The 19220-nt window shown below is 33.9% G+C and overlaps 1 protein-coding gene across 10 annotated transcripts in view; it reads right to left on the bottom strand.

Annotated features, from left to right (window-relative positions):
* PCDH7 (protocadherin 7) overlaps positions 1-19220 on the bottom strand; it is a 269546-nt gene that overhangs the window by 217104 nt on the left and 33222 nt on the right. The gene's annotated exons all lie outside the window — the stretch shown is intronic.

Genomic DNA, 19220 nt, shown 5'->3' with positions numbered 1-19220 from the left:
TTCAAAATGCCAGATATTAACCATCTTACTCTAAGGTGGATATAAAGAAAATGGAGAACTATGGAAGAACCTTCTTCCTTTGACTCACTTTGATCAATATGCTTGTGAAGGAAATGAGACACTAAATAGACATGCACATCTAGTGATAAACAGTGAAGGTTTCTGTCCAATATATTCTTCAGAATCAGGACTTAAAACATCAATTGGAATTGGGTCATCCACACACAAAAAAAATTAACCTATTATTAGTAGTTACATAACACATTTTGTTGGCATTCATCAGTCTTTTCAGCTTTTCCAGTACTGTTGAATTATTAATAATTTATATTTATTTAACATCACTGACTACTGCATCCTTATTTTAATGAATAATTTCTTCTAATCTGTTACACACATGTAAATTTAAAACCAAATAACACAAAAGTAGGAGAGCAATGTCAAGAATCTCTATAAAACATCTTTTCCTCTATGAACATTATCCATAAAAGACTCCTAAAAGTCTTCAAATAATAACATCTGCTACTCAATCTAAATATGATCTTCTTACAGGAAGCCACCTGGGACAAGCAAGCAAAATATTCTCTTTTGGTTGTAGAAGGAATGCATTCACACCTCAGTAAAATTCTTCATCATTACCAACCAAATTATTTACAAATCTCGTTGTTCAATTTACACTGACTTAATCTGACAAAACAGCAAAAACGCTAAATAGGCCAAAGTATTCAATAAAAATACAGGTAATGTACCTACCTACCTACCCACCTACCTACCTACCTACCTACCTATTTTATCAATCTATCTGTACCTTTCATTTAAGTTCATTGAGTACCTCAAAATTCCTAACTTAACAGCTGTTCAAATTTATATAAAAATTAAGTTTTGCCATCTTCAAGGAGAGTACATTGTCTGGAATGGTAGACTTGTCCAGTATGCAATGAACAGGGATCTGTTAACATGTATTTTAAATACCTTTCTCCAAAATATAAACACAATTGTGAGCATCTGGTGCATTCATAAGATATTTCTGAGGTAAAAAATATCCATAGATGTAACATATACCGTCTATAAACAGACCTTTCTTGTATGACAGATACCAGTTGTTTGGTTTTTTTTCAGTTAACAAATCAAATCATAAATTGTGACAGAAAAGTTTAAACAAGCAAAACAAATTACGTGGCACATACGAAACAAAATGTTGAATCTTTTTTGTCACAAATGCAATACATTATATCATTAAATCCCAGGCAATCATGGAAGTCTCAGTGTGTGTGTGTGTCTATATTACCTTCACTACACCTGATGCAGCATACAAAGACAAGGATGACAGTGCAATTTGTTGTGCCTCTTTACTTTATATCCTAACGAGCAACAAAGTCTGCATCACCTGCCAGTCTTTGGCACACACTGCAGGCACAGAGAGCAAACTGATGGAAGGCCTTGCACCTGCACTTCAAGTGCTACATACCACATGACAATCTAAAGACAATGCCAGGACAAGTCAATGCTTCAAAATGCTCAATGGTGATCAGAAATATGTACAGAAGGACTCCAAACTGAGACTGAAGACACATTCACACCTAAATCACATTCCTGTGCTCTGTGTCATTAGTCGATGCATCCATACATAAAGATTGAAAGAAAATAATTAGAAAATTAACTTTTCTCCCCAAATTTCTGTTAAATTATGTGCTGTTTTCCCCATTTTTCTGTGGCACTTGAAGAATCTTGCTAATTTCCATGAAACTGATACTACTGTCTTGTTCCTCCTTCCATTTCCTTTCACAAATATGCACACACACCAGAGTTAAATGAAGAATTGATAGTCACTACTTCAGTTGTTATGAACAAGATGCTTGCAGCTCTCCACTAATCCAGTCCATAATACTAAAATATAGGCCTAGAAGTTTCTTACTACATACTCAGTACACTTGCTTATCATAGACATAATTTCACATAATTTCTTGATAGGTTACACTTATTTTTCCTGGATATTTCAATGGGAAATTGCTTCCAGAATTTCAATGTTGTAGTGCATAAAAATTATTGGAGAAACCACCCCAAATTTATTTATGGATCTTTATTTCTGTTTCTCATTTTTTCTTAACTTACATATTCATTGGGAAGTGACCTTTTAGTATCAGTGATATATTAGTGATATATTTGCTACTAATTGTAATTATTTTTCATTAAATAAGTGAGAAGTCACACTTTAACAGAGTATGGTGATCCCAGCCATAATATATTACTCAAACTCAGAATTATTAACTTCTGCAAGTACATTTTTATTGTGGGGGGTTTTGCCACTCATTTCACTTTATTCTTAGAACTATATGTCTGTCTGTAAATCTGTTATGATTGCAATATATATTATATATTCATCTGATTGACATGTGTACATGACTAAAAATGTGACAGATTACAAGTTCAGCAACGTTCTTGAACGGAACTGAAAGGCACAACATGCTCATTTTTGCCCACTACAGAAAATGCCAGATAAAAATATACACCCATAGATTTCCTGTTACATTTCACAAGACACTTCTAACCTATTTTTAAACTTCTTATACACATGTAACTTCATTTCCAGTTTGTGACAGAAATCAAAATAGGATATGGGGAACTATAGAAAGTGTATTGAATGTATTTCCTTAGAATGTATGTGTTACATAAGGAAAGTTAATTTTAATATTCTTAAATAAACAAAAGGAAATTAATCAGTAAAGAAAATATTCACTTTTTTATGTTGTGCCATTTCTATACATATGTAAAGGCCACAAGTAGGACAAAAAATAGGCAGAATGGAACTCATGAACAGTTCTTTTCTGAATGAGAAATTAATGAGGACTTCTACACATGATCACAAAGGGATGCAAAGATTTTAATAATTAAAATTTCTGTAATAAGGTATGGTCTAAATTAATATAATAATTTAATAATTCTGAAAATAATAGTTTAAAAAAAGAGAAGTTAAAGAAAACAGTTTTAAAGGGCAACACACCTAAAGTAAGTTGGATGCATTCTCATCCAACCTCAATTAAATTTAATTTGTCATGTTTTTTCTGTGACTACGGAGTTCTGCATGTTACATAAATCAAGTCCATCAAAATGAATATTTTTAGCTCTTACCACAACAAAAAAAACAAAACAAAACAAAACAAAACACCCATACAAAAAAACCCTAACCAAACACAAAATTCTCCTCTTAACCCATCATTACAAGCATAAAATTGATAAAAGAAACATCTATCATCTGTTATCTTTACAAATTTCCTGGTTTATTGATTTCCTTCTCATACTATGCTAACAAATGACTTTTGAACATTTAGGAATCTGTCAAATCCCACCACTTATGTTATTTTCATAGTCAGATTTTGCAACAACATGGTGACATATCAGCCCCTCTTGATGTTAAACACTAGAGGACTACTGGTTCACAAAGACTGTGGTTATAGATAGAAGAACTGTGGACATGCCATTGACCTGAAAGGAATGAATTCATCACCACAAAATAAAGAATTTATAATTTAGAATTTTAAAAAAAAATCACATCCACTTAAATGTTTAGGAATCAGTTCTTTCAAAACAAACACAAAATATTGTAAATTAATGATAAGCATATACCTTCTCTTAGTAGAAGTTAGGAATGAAAGCCAAAATAAGATATATCCCATTTAATTCTCTACTCCACTCTCACAGAAGCCATGCAATATTTTTAAAATTGCCTATTTAATACTATTTACTAGAATGACTCGCCATTCCTGAAGCACAGAACTGTCTTCATTGCAATCCACTAAAAAGATACCATTGTTCTATCTTCGGTGCATATGCATTGACTTATGTCAGGTAGACCATACCCAGAAATATAACTTGCTAACAGTATTTTTAAAGCACAGAGTGGGATAAAATAGTATTAATCTAACTAAAAAGTCCCAGTAATTAAAGCTTCCATATGGTTTGCATTCAAATTTTGTAAAACATTTATCAAAATTTAGTCATCTTGCTTATTGATGTACTGCATTAAGAAGCACTGTAATGATAAGAATGATACCTATTTAAGTTATTTATTACAATCAAGCCACAGAAGCTCTGGGCCTCTTTAAAAGCTGAACAATACTGCCATGTCAAGAAAAAAAGGGTTCACAGAAAAACAGAAGCACGAGTACCAATATCCTTAGATGCTTGTGTTGCTGCAAAGCTCACACTGAGAAGTTTGTGCTGCTCCTTAAACAGCTTACAGAACAGCTTGATCTTGGCATAGATAATGCTGCTAACAGTTTAATCCATCATTATGGAACTAAGGCCTTACAAGCATGGCCCACGTTTTGTTGTTGTTTTCTTTTTGCCTTTTCTTAGGAATACAAAAACTTACTAGAAGGAAAATATCTGTGTAATTGTATTATTCTGAACAGATGATGTTCAATTTCAAAACTATCAAGATATTTGATGTTACCTCAATCTCAGAAAGTTGAAACTTTTTTTTTCTGTTTCTAAACTATAGTGGTACATATTTGCTGTTATGACAGTATTACTGTTTAATAAGTTTTGCTGATATTAATTCCCAATATATTTATGAAGAGAAATCACATCTCCTCTTCCCACTTGCTTTCTTGAGGCTTTGAGGTAAATGTAGCAGTGGCTTAAAGTCAGAGACAGGAATATTTACCATCTGCTCCACCCTTCCAATGGGCATTGAAGCCTTCTGGGCAGGATTATATGGCATGCCCATGAAAGAACTCATGTACTATTGCAGTCTTCAGCTGGGTGTATTGAAGTTTTGGTTTACCCTAATATACAAAGCAGTGGTTCACAAAGTGATTCAAAAGAGCTTCAAGTATTTGTGCCTTGAGGATAGTAACAACTTCTGCCATCCAGTTTTAGCTTGCCACAGCACGTCTCTCAGAGCCTTAAGTCTGAATAGCAAAGCCCTTTTAGTCGTCTCTTCCACAGCTAAGTCTATATTCCATGGTTATTAAACAGCTTTTTCTGAATGTTTAAAAGTAAGCTTAATTCATCCTGAAAATGATTGACTAGAATAAAAAAACAATTTTTCAGAGGAAGTCTCATTAATGACTTCTCAAATGACCTGACTATGTCTGTTTCACAGCAGCACCAAAATTGATGCAGCCTTATATTGCAAAAATAAATTTGTTGTGTCACTAATGCTCCCAGTAACTCGTGCTTAATTTATTAAATTCTTCTTTTTTTTTCCTACTGCTTCCATATAATTATTTCCTAACTGAATTTACTACTTCTTCTTTTTTTTATTTTAAGTCTTAACTCCTAATGTCTAGAAGGTTTTCTAGTCCTTCATCTAATACAATCTAATTCTCACAAAAATTCCTTATTATATTTGTTCCATAATCAAGTCTCTTTATTACATTTGCACTCATTTTGCTTTAAAATATAAAGCAAAAATATTCTTAAGACTGATTCTTGACTCAAGTAACTTCTTATAATGCTTACCTTTGCAAGAAAACCAATTGTCATCTCATTTAAGTGAATTTCTTACATATTTTTTGATTCCTTTAGTAATACCCATCTTCCTCAGGTGCACAAATAATTTCCCAGGTGGCACAGTATCAACTGATTGCTGAAGTCCAAGGAGAGAGATTACTAAATTTTCTTTGTCTAGAAAATTGGTTATCTTTTCAAAGAAGTTATCAGATTGGTTTGTATGAACTCTTTGCAGTAAAGGCATTTTCAATTTTCATGCTATCTTTCCTTGCTCTTTATGTCAGTAGCTTTTTTTTTTTCATATAAACTCTGCTCTACTGTTTGATAAAAGATGAAGTCACACTTTTAGACCTTTATCCCGTCTTTTCCATCTTCTCCACTACTTAAATATAAATACTGTATTTCTTATTCTCCAACAAAACAGTACCTTTTTTTTTTTTCCCAACAGATTTATTTAAAAGAAGACATGGCATGCATTGCTCTGCATCACTCAGAATTCTGTGGTGACACCTACCTGGTCCTGCTTGACTTACGCACATCAGACTCCTGGTTTTGCTTTCATCTCTGATGCTTCAGGCTTTTGCTTTTCCCATGTATATCTCTATCACATCTACATAACCTTTCACTTCTAAGTGTAATAATTGTCCTGATTCTCTCCCGTGCTCTTACAGCTTAATAAAGTTTTCTTTTAATCGTCCCTTTAATGTCTACCTCAGTTGGCATTCGTCAGAGCACTTTATCCCGATGATGACCACACCCCTACTTTGTACATCTCTCTGATTATCTGACTTCCCATCTCCCTCCATTTCTCACTCAATGCAATTTTCTGATCTCATCATTTATTCCATAAATAAATATATATATATATTTATTCTCATGAATCTACATGGGATAGACACCTGTGCAGCTGAGACTCTGAAAAGGAGTTTGAGATATTTTACTTCACAGAAAAATAAGAATATTTCTGTATCAAAATCCCCACTTTCCTCCTATCTGTTAATATATATAAAATCCCTGTCTACCCCTACTACTGAAGGCCAACGATGAAAACAAGAAACTGTATTGATTGTACAGAGGACATACTTTTCCAAGTCCCAGAATTAATCTTCCTAAAGGCAAAATATCTCTTTTCTCTATTACTGATCCTTTGTCACTTCAAACATGGTATTATATGTATTTATAATTCCACTAGCCATCACACTGTACACACCAAGACTGAAAGAAAATTAAGAATGGCAAGATTTCAATGTCTAATGTATAAAAAAAGCTGAGGTAAATGACAATATTATTTTTAATGTGATTGTATTTTTTAGAAGCATTAATATTTGATTGTTTTAAAGGAGACTTTTTAAATCACTGCCTAATTTATAATCTACACAGAATTATAACTGTCAGTTAAATTTATTGCTTACTAAGATTTCCACTCACACATACAAGGCCAGAAAGGACTTTCAGTGAAATGTTCATGAGAGGCAGAAGAATTACTCAAGGAATTAAATATTTTGTAGATCTATATTCAAAACAGATCACTGTAATGTGGTAGAAATAGCAAACTGCTACATTTATTGCTTACTTTGTTAAGGAAAGCCTTACTTTTCATCTCATGGGCACAAAAGACTTCACAGGAAAGTTGCAACTTCAGGCCTTTGGAGACATGGGCCAGAAATCCCGTTCAACGCAGGGACTGAACTCCTACTCTGCCTGGGGAACAACAGACTTCAGGAGCTTCTCTTGCCCCACCACCAGTCCTCAGCCCCCCTGCTTGCCCCTGACTGAAAGAGGCATTTATTCTCCTCGCTAGTCAAAATGCACTAATGCAAGTGAAACAGAGACCTGTTGCTCCTTCTCGGGCGCATAAAACTCCATCCAGCAGGCAGCAAAGGAGATTATCCCAAAGACACTGTAGGGCTCTAAAGGCAGAGACTTACACAGCAGCCAAAACTAAAAGAAAAAAGTTATGGAAAGCAGGGAGAGAGAAAGATGTAGGGAAGTTGGCTTAACTGTTCTATACAAGATCCTTAGGCAAGAAATGACAAACCTACCAGCCTTTCTATCAAATTCCAAATTACAAGTAGATATCCCTCTCACCTAGAAAACTCACTGATCACAGCAATGCCTCTCCTGGTAGGGATGCTGCAGTAAAAAATAAAAACAAAAAACAAAACAAACAAACAAAAAAAACAACCTATGAATAAAATGTCAGAAGATGAAAGAATGCACTTTCACCAGCCTACCAGCCCTTTGAAAAGAAATGTCACAATAGACAAGGGTTGAACCCACTGTTTGAACAGATCACAGAAAACATGGATGTAAAATAAAAGATTCAAAATAAATAAGATTGTAAAGATTGTAAAGATGTAAAATAAAGATTCAAAAAGCAACATTGGAATGTTGTTCAATAAGCAAAACATAAAATCAGGCTTCCAGAATTCCTCTTAAGTGCACCTCCAAGTTACAATCAAAGGGATTTTAAAGGGTACAAATTCTCAGTTAGTCTGTACATTCATCTAAATAATCATTTATGTTATGGAAGCATCATAATGATAAACTACGTTTATAAAGAACAGAGCCATTCTTGGATGCTATATGTATGCAAAACACTAAATTGTTGTAACAATACCATAAACCTGTCTGTATTGTCAACTGTTCACTTTCCTAAAATTAAGTTCAAAGCAAGAAGGGATTTTTTTGTATCTCTGCCTTCCCTTTCAAAGGAAACACAAATTCCATGCTTCTAAACCACTTGCAACTTTTGAAGTCCTTTATCAAGGAGCAGTATGGTGTTTCCTAACAAACAAGAGCTTGTTTTATAGTGTGCTTTATGAGCACACTATGGTAGATTGGTTTAACTAAAGTTTATCAAATTATCATAAGCTTTTTTTACATTTTGCAGACAATTGCTTTTTCTTCTCTATTCACTTTTCGTTAATGGAAACAGAGAAAGTTATTTCTATCTTTAACATATGATGTAGAATGAAGAAAAACATAAGGGAAATAAAGCAGTTAATGATGTGACTTTTAATTTCTTAGACATGCTTTTAAATTAAACCTAGAATGAACAAAATTAAGCTAGATTTGACAATGGTTATATGTGTGAAATAATGTCACATACAAAATTAGGCTGTCATGCTGAGAATTCATATGAAAAATATCAGAACAGTGGAAAGCAATAAATGTTGCATTCAAATATTTGTAAGATCAGATTAATTACCTCACATTAGATTGCACTCTGGTGATTCAAATAGTTCACACACTTCTGGATTTTAGGTAACTACTAATACTTTTGCTCATAAATTCCTCATGGCAAATTAATATATATTCGGAATTTGCATATGGGAGTACTAAATTTACACTATTAACAGATTTAGTTTAGTGTTTAGGGTTGGGTTTTTTCTCATATTTGATCAAAAATTTTAAAAAATCTTTTTCCAGTGAATGAGTAAAATTTTTATTGTAGGACCCAAAATCAGTCTGAAATGTGTCTCCATTCCTTACCTTTTAAATTACATCTAATATGCAGAGGGAATAGGCTTTTCTCTGTCCAGGTAAGTTACAGAAGGATAGGCCAGTTAATTTTTACATGGCTGCCCCTACTTAGAATGTTACCAGATATAGTATTCAGGAGTAAAACATGTTAAAATGACTGCCCCATACCTTCGAGGGGGGGATGAACAACAAAAAATATTTTTTCAATTAAGTTTCAGGAGACATACGAACGCCAATGGAACTCTGCCTAACCTGGCTGGCAAGCAGAATACACCAGCCAAGACTGATGGGTTACAATTCTAGATATTTATTTGTGGGGGTGTCTATTTCAAAGGGAAGGATGTCTCAGAAATTAAAAATGAGTGTATACTTCATGTATATTTTAATTGGTTTTCTGCATCACTGTAGAGCATTTTACAAACGAAAGGCCTCTCTCTCTTTCTTCAAATAACAAGACTCCTGAGCTGATTTCATCTTAAAATTTGCATGACCCTGATGCCTTTTCAGTAGTTACTTCTTGTATCTTGACTCCTCCTCTGGATGACCACAAACATAGAACTATTTGGAGAAATTTCTAAATAATGGCTTAGCTTCTTCAAGAAATTGAGAGACCTTCAAAGACATTTTCTTAAAGATTTCATGTAACATATCTGAAGGAAAAAAAAATTATTGCTTTGCTCCAACTTCTGGCTTTCCTAGTAACAAACAAGCAGGTGGTATGGGTACATAAATACCCTCTGCTTTGTAGGATGAAAAATACTTAAGTCCCTTCTGTGTATCAGGCAGGAACTTGAGAAATCCAAGGCTGTAGATCCTTTGTTTGGATCTGCTACATTTAAAACATTGCAAATTAATTTTGCAATATTGTAGAGAGGACTAAAAAGAAGGAAAATATCTTGACAGTTTTTAGCATAATACAATAGCTAAGCTGTGTTGCAGCAGATTGCCGAATAAGAGCAATTCATTGCAGAACATGAAGAAAGCAGCAGCATGAACTCTGGTGTCTCCTTGTCAGTATCTGCACAGACTGTGGGTAGCACACAGGGTTTTTACTTTATGGATAGTGGGTTCCACTCTCAACAGAACTTTAAACCTCACTAAAGTCTTTCTGCAAAATATTTTGAATTAAATGGGAAGGGAACATACACTTGCAGCATGTCTTATGCCACATTGAAAAGTAGAAGAGGAACATACACTGTTCATTTACCCCACTGCTCACTGTTCCCCCCTGAGAAACAAGAATTTGATTATGAGCATTTACATCTGCTCAAGTGGAGAGCCATGCTCAATAAACTTTCCCACGCCCCCTATTTTAAAGACCCCATTTATAAAACCCGTCTTTGTAAATGCTTGCTAATTCCTCAAAACGATTGAAACAAACAGGCCAGATCAACTTTTTGGTTCATGATCCACAGAAGTGCAGCAGGAACCCATGAAACTGAATGTTTAGAAAACCAGATCTGGCAAAAATATTTTTCTGAAGTTATTTACAAAATATAATTCTGAAGAGTATAAGACTTCATTTCAGTTTCATTTTACCAAATTTTATATAGATTATCTCTATGTAACTATGTTTCATGAAAGCCTGTTATGATTCAAAACTATCTAAAGATAACAATTAAACCAGAAGACGTATGCTAGTCATGGAGTGTTTTACATTTAATAAGTCATTGTTCTACCATAGGCTTATAAAGAGAGAGGAGGGAAAGAAAAAAATAAAAGGAATTTAAAAGGTGTTGCATCTTCAATGCATGCAGACATTTTAGATCTACTTGATTTACTCAATTTGTTTTAAGAGTGAAAAGCATTCTTTGACCGAACTGTCATCTTTAAAACATGGTGATATTTCATTTTTTCCCTTCTGCACTATTTAGATTGCTGGGAACTGAAGTTCTTCCAGCAGTCATTGTGTCCAATTTTTCAGAGCTGTCACTTCCTAGCAAATCTGCTTAAGTAAAATATTCATGTTAGAAAACAAAGCAAACATATGATATAAAATACATTCTACATTTCTTTGCAGGACAACTGGTATTCAAACACAAACAGAATGAACATGTAAACATCTGTAATTTGAGTTCTATGGACTCTTTTAAGCCATAAATCTGATTAATTTCCAAAGATGATATAATTAGCTCACTTTTTTTACTTCACTGATTTTATTTTTTGCACAATAATTATAATCAACACTATAAAATTAATAAAAATGTTATTTCCAAAGAAAACACTCCAGGTCACTAAAACTAAAAAACACACTTCACCTGAAAGACAGAAAACCAGAAGACGCTCATTTTTAACCCTCTGTGGTTCACGTGCTCTTTTGGTCTGTATTTGATGCCCTTCAAGGCAACATAAAACTGGAACTTTACACTTAGGTGTCTTTCGTCTCCAATATAAAGAGAAGAGCCATTACATGAAATGCAAACAAATCCTGTATGCTGCTAAAACCTACACTAAAAAAAAAAGGTTAAGATCTTTACATAAGATGGATTACATTTTGCAGAAGAAAAAAAATATAAGAAAAAAAACCTAACAAAACACAGTATAAAATAAAATGCTTCTTTCAAGAGTGACTTTTAAGCTCTGGGTGCCAAGAAATTTTGCAAATGAAAAAATGCAGAATGGTGGTGTCTCTTACAAAAAACTTAATAATAAATTTTATTTTCAGAATTTTAGAAATATTATCTGATTTTATTAGCATAATCATACAAAAATCTTATGAATGTTCAAACTTTATACATGAGGAACTATGTAAGACTAACATTACTCCCACTGCTTTAACAAGCCTGTCATGTTACAGGAAAGTCAGTGCTTCTTACAGTGTACACTTCAAATCCCAATGCTCTGATGGACCGTTAACACCAAATATGTCACCCTTTAACACCACAGAATCAATACACTGGAATGTCATGGCACCCTGATGAGCCACAAAGCCTCTGTATGCATTTATGAGACAAAGATTTTGTCTAATACTTCAGGGAAGAAATATGTCAAGTTAAAATCAATTTCAAGTTTCTTACTAAGAAGGAAATAGTCTTAGGTAAATAAATTATTTCATTCGAATTTCACTCAATCAAAAATAGGAAGTAAACAAAGAAGTTAAAAGTCATTTAGACATCCCCTTCTGAATAAGGACACTTGCATGTGCACACTGCTCTACAATCTACTCCTCATTTGCAAGATTTTTTGATGGCTCTTTCCCACCCAGATCATCACCCACACAGCCCTTGATGAAATCTTCTTTCAGGATAGGATAAAAAAATATATATAACCTAAAATAAGAATTTTAGTAAAATCAAACAATAGTATCTTAAATCTTAGGTACAAAAAGCTCTTCTAAAAGTTACTTTATCCATTTTCTCATATTACCATCTAAATATTGGGACTACTATAAGGAAGACAAGACAATTTCTTACTTTTAAAAAATGCTTCTGCAGCACATTATGAGGAATTGGAGACAAAGTTACTGACCTTTCTGACAGAAGTGGAAAATTGCAGTTGAGAACAAACCCATCAGCATCTGCTCTTAAATATATCTTAAAAATATTTTCCAAATCTAAGACAAGAAGTGTTGATTATTTGTGTTCCACCCTTGGATAAGCAATACATAATGGCCAATCTGACATTACTTGGATGTTTAGCAGAAAAAAATATTTTTTTTAAATGTCTTCCTCAGCTGCTCTGCAGCTGGCAGAGTAAAAATGACTGTCTTTCTTTAACCAGTGGATTTTAAAGCTATGTACATTTGACACACACAGAAACACACATGCACACCTGGTTCCTGTATATCTCCAAGGTCTTGTGTAAAACCAAAAATATATAGTTCTCAGTACTCACTTGTCCACTGAGGTGCATTAATTACTTAAATTCATAAAATAAAGGCTTCCTAATTCATATGGAAATTAGTTATGTTCTGTTAGACAGCAAAGGCCCAACACAGATTAGCAAATTCAAACTGGATTCTTATGAACTTTAGTGTTGCATTAATTCATTACAATATGCTTTAGTATACAAAAAAATGCTGCTGTTAAAATTGGATTCTTCAATACTTTTTATAAATATGATTCTCCAACTTATTTATATATGTCATATAATAAATGTATGAATATTGAAGTTCTAATAAACATTTGCATGTAAAAAAAGTACATGTAAAATATTTAATGTGTTTCTAAAGTAGTAGCATAGGTCATGTTGCTAAGAGATAAGAGATAACTTTTTATCTTCAAAGAAATATAAACTAAAACCCATTGCATCTCATGAAATTTTTCTTTGTACTGACATAACAGTCAGTACAAATGGCACAGAATCATACCATCCTAATAACTGGGATGGAATGATTGTGCACCATTCTGTCAACCCAACTGCTGGCTATTGTGCATAACTAAATTGAGAGGATTATCAGTAGGGCTTTCCTTTAATACATTAGTGGCCATAAACACAAAAAAAAAATCCCCTCAAAAGAGGCAATTCTGCAACTTTGCTCTGTGAAATCATTGCATTCTATCTCAGAGGCTGTTTTCATACAGGTGCTGCTCTCCTTTTCCCCCTTTTTCCCTCAATCAATGACATGTGGAACAAGCTAAGATTAAAAAACAAACAAACAAACAATAAAAAAACACAAAGAAATTACCCAAAATAACAAAAAAGAAGAGCTGAATGTTTTTTCTACATGCTGCAACAGAACCTGAAAATTTCAAATTACTTTGAAAATGTCCCACCAAATAATGGGTTTGATCTGCAAGTCACGCAAATTGTATACTGTGAAAAAAGAAAAAGGAAAAAAAGGAAAATCCCTGAGAAGATTCATGTTTTGTGTTTTATGAAGCATTCCCCACACAAGATTGTTACTATTACTACTTTTCCTGGATGTTAATATTTTCTATGGCATCTCGCAGCAGCTCATGAGTATATCTTAGCAGATATTGCTGTGCTTGGCTGTAAGTCTTGGGAGGGCTAGAGTACTTTTGCCCATTAGAAATAAGCAAGTTGTTTAATTAACACACCCTTTTCATTAATAGTTTAACCCAAAGCTGACAAAGAGTCTTTGTTGTAAACCAGGAACAAAGAAAGGAGTACTAATTAAACACCCTGAAGTTTCTAAAGCGAGAGTTTATTTCAGTACCCAAGGGATTCTTTGAACTCCTCAAAAGACCTCTAGAGCCTTCCAAGAGCACTTGGAATTTCTTATAATTGTCCCACTCAATCTGGAAAAAAAACCCAAAACAAAGCAAAGCAAAAACAAAACAAAAAAAAAGCCACAAACAAAATACAAATCGACCAAAAAAACAAACCCAAAGTGTAAATATTCTGGAAAATTCTGATGGTTTTGATTTCAATGCCTTTAAACCAGACTAAAATAAAACTGATTTTGACTTCAGAGTAACACAACTGTAAACTCAAACCTGGAAAACTGTTTTCAACTCTGACCTGAAATCATGAGATCGGTGCTATGCAAGCCACTGTGAGCTACGTGTTAGACATTACATGGGAGCTAAACTCATGCAGAAGAGGAGAGGAAAGGTGATTCCCTGCACTGGCACTAAGTACCTACTGGAGGGACAAACAGAAAAATCTGTTCTATGGCTGCAAACTTGTTACTTTCTACTTTCTTTCAGACTTTCTCTGCGTTTTGTTGTACGTGTGTGATGAACACATTGTCTTAAAATCAATTAGCAAATCTAAGTAGCAAGCAAAGGTGTCCAACTGGATGTGGGTTTGAACTGAGAGCTTCTGCTGTAAGAAAAAGAGCAGCTTTCCTGATAGAAGTGATCTTTACTTCAGCTCTCCACCTTTCTGCCTCCTCACAGATTTATACACCCACACCAGGAAAAGCAAAACTGTTTATGAGGCAGCAGCTAACAGCTGCACTTTACAACTCGGTATAGTGAGGCCAAAGAGCACTGATTCTTTAATATTTGGGCTTCAGCTTGCACTGACCCAATAACTGTTGCATGAGCAATTCCTCTGCTCAGGAGCAGCCAAGGGATAGACAGAGGTGCTAAGTGTCACAAAGCTAGACACTCATGCCCATGCATCAGACCTCTAAGGTGGACTGGGTATGAATGTAATGTGCTAAATGGAATGTGCTTTCAGGAAGCAGAAGCAGTATTACACTACTTTATTCTCCCTTATACCATTATACCTAGCTTCTAAATTTTCTAGAATCCAACAGAATGACAACTCAAGAAAACACGACAAGACTTTAGAAACCTGTTCGACCTAAGGCTCAAAATACCAGCCATCCAGACTTTCTTCACCTATTTTCCTTGCTATTTTAAGAACATATTTCTATATATATTTCTCTTTTCTATACATTTATACATTTATTTCATTAGTAACCAGAAAATTGAGAAACAATTCTTTTTTCGTTTAACCAAACCTATGTACTTGCTTGTTCAAACATGTATTCAGATGCTAAATTCAAGATTTTTGTGATAATGCCAAGACATTTTTTTAGACTCCTACAGATTCAAAGTTCTCCAAAGGTCCATGCCTCGTTACACCACAACCAGCAACAGACCAAATCCTGCGTACTACTGACCCAGACAAATGAGAAATAAACAAGTTTGCAGTACAAAAATGAGCTACTCTTTTTATGCAGTAATGGATCAGAATATAGTTTACAAAACAGATTTTAAAATAATTGGTTTGTAAAGCTTGTTTGTAAATACGTTATTAAATGTATGTAGGAGTATTTATTTATTTTTTCTTTTACAGTGCTAGTATTTTGGAAAAAACTGTTGATAATATCAGTGGAAGTATTTCAGTTCAGTGTTTGTAGACACAAAAAGTCTGCTACCTAGTACTGCCCACGTTAGAAAAAAAAAGCTCTAAGGAATCATGGTACTAAACCCACTGTCAACTACATTCAATCACAGTATGCCTAGAGATCTAAGAGTATACCAAAATCCACTGACCCAAAGATTTCACAGTTTCTTGTTTCATGATTCAGTGAAAAGGATATGAATGAACAAGTGAGAGAAGAACAAATAGAAGTGAATCAGGACATGCTCTGGAACTCTAACAGGCAGCTGGGCTCCAGCCAGGAGTCTGCACTTGCTTCTTTTTCCTCCCTAAGGAACAGTTCCAGCATACTGAACTGATTCTTCAACTAACAAAAAGAAGCAATTTTAACAACCCCAGCCTGAAAATTTAAACTAGTCTCAGTTCCATACAGAAAATACTTTAAAATCTAATCCCTATTTCAGGCTGTGCTCCAAAATCCTTTTTAAAAATGTTTTAAAAGAAAATATATTGCACAGAAAATATTCACAGTGAGATTCCTTTCAATAAAATCTTGTGTAGATCGGATACACAGCAGCTGACTGGTACAGCCCTCTGGAGTAAACATTTCTTCCTCCAACTCTGAATATTTTCCTTTTCTAATTCTCTCATCCTAACAATTAACCTGGATCTGATCTAGCCAGAAGGAGTTATCTTTGGAGGCACTAATCACCCACTGCTCTTCACTGCTCATAGTGAGAATTGTCTTTATTCATCTGCCTGAAAAGCAAGCTTTTAATGATCTAGAATAGTGCAACTTAATGTTTAAAACTATTTTTTCTAACTAGTAATTTTTTAATTTTAATTTCAATTCTATTTCCTCAATTATCTCACTTTTATTTTGAATTTTACATTATGCTCAAATGAAAAAACAGAACTAAATAAATGGTGCCAATAAAGCAAATACCTTTTTCTAAAATAGCTTTTCTTCTGGTTTTTGAATTCCTTCTAGTTGTTGGTCATTTTATCGGAACTGCTTTTTTTTATCTACAAACATCACACTTTAATAAAAGTATTAAAGGAGTTGTCCAATCAAATAGAGTAAAAATGAAGGTAATTATTCTATGGATTCATATAAATATGAGAAATAGGGTGGGAAAATGAAATTAAAATTATCATTATGAAAAATATTAAGAAATCTTTGTGTATTTTCTTCTGAATGAAGCAAAGTATTTTTCTTATTTCTTTGAACAAACCTTAGATATGTTTTTTCAGTAGATCATGAAATACAAAATATAGAAACATAGTTGCATTTATTCAAAGAATAACAAAAAGGTACGGGAACATATCTATGCAACATTTTTGAAAGCTGCTTTTGAATCAAATTTTATTAATGGAACTTAAAAATCAAGCATAATAAATGAAACATTTTTCTACTGTTGAACTTAAAAATCAAAGCCATGCTTTTCTAAAGGTTAATATCATTTTGAAAAAAAAAATCTATTTTGAAAACTACTTTTCAAACACATACCCATATGAATTAAGACCCTATTTTGACAAAGGTTTCAGCTGACGCATAAGAGCTAAATACTGATATCCTGATCACATATGTATGTACCCACAAGACTGAGATATCTCCACAGTATGGTTCTCTTCTCTCTTGAAACACATATTACTTTCCCTTTTCTTTCTATGAACAGCTTTGCTAAAGTATTCTCAGTCAGATTTTTCTCCTTTGGCCACTTCCTGCTCAAAAGAGTTTTAAAGAATAACAAAGGCTGACAATGGAATAAATGGCAAAGCAAAAATGATGGGGAAACCAAACAGCAAAACTCCTTCTTGTTCCCTTTTTCTCTATCAGCTAAGAACCGAACAAATTGTAAATGCATTATGATCTCTCTCTGAAGCCAATGAAAATTTTCTGAAGGGAAGGAGAGGAAAAATAACAAATAAAATATAGTGACTCCTTTAGGAATTGCAACCGAGTCACAAAGCCCATGAGCATAACTCATGAACAAAGAAATCTATTCTTTGTAGCTTCCATTACAAGAAGTAAAACTTGAAAGGAAGCCTTGCATTAACCAAGGTAATAACAATGACGTGCCTACCTCCACGGCAAGAGGAAACTAGAATTGCTACAGCTGATTCACTTCACTCCTGCTTTCCTGAGTTTAGAAGAGAGCAATGCAGATGGATTTAATTAGCAAGTCCAGACCACTGGATTAATGGCTGATACACAAAATGATCTATCAGCTATTATACACAGAGTTAATATTTCAACATTAGAAGAACTCAACTCACACAAAAAAACAAACAAATAAAATAAAAGTTTGAAGCAGCAGGAAAGCTGCTGAACTAATAATCAATGATGACTGAACTAATAAGCAATAAAAATAGACTTCATAGAAGTAGCAAGTATTTTGGCCCATAGGATCAGGCCAGAGTCTTTGTGTCTGCCAGGCTTGGCAGCAGTTCCATAGTTTTCTCCATGATTTAGATGTAGGCTTATGCAACAGGGCACAGAGAGGTTGGATTGTGTAGGTAATGGAGCTAGCTTAGTTCCAGTTCTAACCAACTGACCAGCAGTGTACGGCTGTGTGCAACTGCAAAAACACTCAACTCGTATTTTTATGGGGGTTTTTTGCAGTTTATTTTGAATTCCATACTGCCATTACTACCTAAACAAACTGACTATTTTGCTATGTCCCCATTTAGGGAATGACAATATAACCCATGCATTCAGTATCTAATAATTGTCTCTGTTTGTCTCTGTGTCTGGTATTTAGGTTTTTTTTAAATGGTGCTTTTAAACCATACTCTTTTAAATTTTATACACACATTCAGATTTTCACTTGACTAGAAGTGGAAATACAAAAATACAAAACTCTGCCATTCTTTTCTAGGAGGGGTTTTGATTTTGATTTTCTAGGAGTTGTACTAGCTTAATTTATTTTGGTTAACAGTCATTCTTTGTACGTAGATTAGTTTATTCAAAGACCACCTGATCTAAAGCCAGAATTGAAAGAATCTTAAGTGACTGAAAGATTGTATAGACAAGAGGTTCAATATTAACTTGCCCAGATGAAATGACCACAGTATTAGTGTTCTCCATGGCATTGATATTCAGTTAGCTGAAAAATAATGCCATTTGGTAGCTATCCACATTTTGCTGGCAGGAAAAGGGGAAACTGCAAATGAGATGCTATAGGAATATTTCTTGCATTTGGCTCAATATTTCTTTAATCTTGAATAATGGTATACTCCTGGAAACTGTGGATGACCCCAAACAGGGAAAGGCTCTGAGCGCCAGGAAGAAGGCAGGATTTGAATTCAAATGACCTTGACAAATCCACAGAGTAACTCTATAGTAGAACTGTAACACTTAAAAAAGGGTAAAAAAATCACAAATACATAACAAATTACATTTTACGCTGCCTCACAGACAGGAGTTGTTCCAAAGGAACAAACAATAGAGCAGAATGACAATGAAAATTAAGCCAAGATGTGAAGAGTCGCACTGGGAATGCAGGAAAAGGAATGGTAGTACTTAGGACACTGAG

Source organism: Motacilla alba, chromosome 4 (assembly GCF_015832195.1).
Source record: "Motacilla alba alba isolate MOTALB_02 chromosome 4, Motacilla_alba_V1.0_pri, whole genome shotgun sequence".
Lineage (NCBI taxonomy): Eukaryota > Metazoa > Chordata > Aves > Passeriformes > Motacillidae > Motacilla > Motacilla alba.
This window is presented reverse-complemented; position numbering and strand designations above follow the sequence as displayed.